This window comes from Echinops telfairi, unplaced genomic scaffold (assembly GCF_000313985.2).
Source record: "Echinops telfairi isolate 266 unplaced genomic scaffold, ASM31398v2 ScPeMD7_7469;HRSCAF=8507_1, whole genome shotgun sequence".
NCBI classification, from domain to species: Eukaryota; Metazoa; Chordata; class Mammalia; order Afrosoricida; family Tenrecidae; genus Echinops; species Echinops telfairi.
Genome location: NW_022111373.1, coordinates 62,052,661 through 62,053,753, shown reverse-complemented (window position 1 = coordinate 62,053,753; position 1,093 = coordinate 62,052,661).

The following is a 1,093-nucleotide window of genomic DNA, read 5'->3' as shown; positions in this document are numbered from 1 at the left end:
AGGTAGTGTAGCCTGTAAATTGAGGCACAGAAAAAGAAAGGCAGCCGCACACTGGTCCGATGATCAAAGAGTGAGAGACAAGAAAGGCAAGGCTCGCTGAGCCATTTATCTCTCCACCTTTCAATTAATCCCACTTGTGTTTATCGGCCAGACTGGCACAATAAACTAACTATCTCAAAGTTAAACAAGTGACCATCTAGCAGAGAAGCAACAAGGCCACATGGAAGAAGCACACCAGCCTGGAGATAATGACATGTTGACAGAATCAGATAGCGAGCACCAGAGGACCCAAAATAAACAAACAAACAAACAATACACATCTTGTTGGGAATGTCCAGCGCAGAGACCAAAATCCATCTGTAGACAATAAGACAGCCCCTCACAGAAGGGTGAGAAGGAAGGGATGACTCAATCAGGCTGCAGTATAGCACCAATGAAGCATATACTATTCCTCCGGTTCTTTGAGGCATCCTCACGCTCCACTATCATGACCCCAGTCTTGCCTTTCAGTTCTGGCTAGAATGGAGCATATACACTGGTACAGATAAGAGCTCATGACACACAAAATCCAGGCCAGAAAGATCCTTTGGGAACAGAATGGGGAGTAGCTCTACCATGAGGGTAGGGAGAAGGTAGAGTGAAGAGTGGAGGAAGGGAGAACTGATTGAAATAATCGATGCATAATCCCCCCTTTGGGGACAATAGATGCATAATTTGCCCCCACCCCCACCATGGTCATTGTAAGACATGAAAACAACAATAATTTATAAGTTATCAAGGTGCCACAATGGTGAGAGGGGGGGAGGAAGGATAAAAGAGGAGTTGATACTGAAAGCTCAAATAGAAAGAAATGTTTAGAAAATGATGATGTCAACTTATGTAGAAATATACTTGAAACAATTGATGTAACGGAATGTTACAAGAGCTGTAAGAGTCCCCAGTGAAATGATTTAAAAAACAAAACAAACAAAAAAGACAGGAAAGAAAGTAAAGATCAGAGTGATGTCAGAAGAGACTCTGAAACTTGCTTTTAATTGTAGAGTAGCTAAGGAATATGGAAGAAATGATGAAGTCAAATTGCTGAACAGAACAT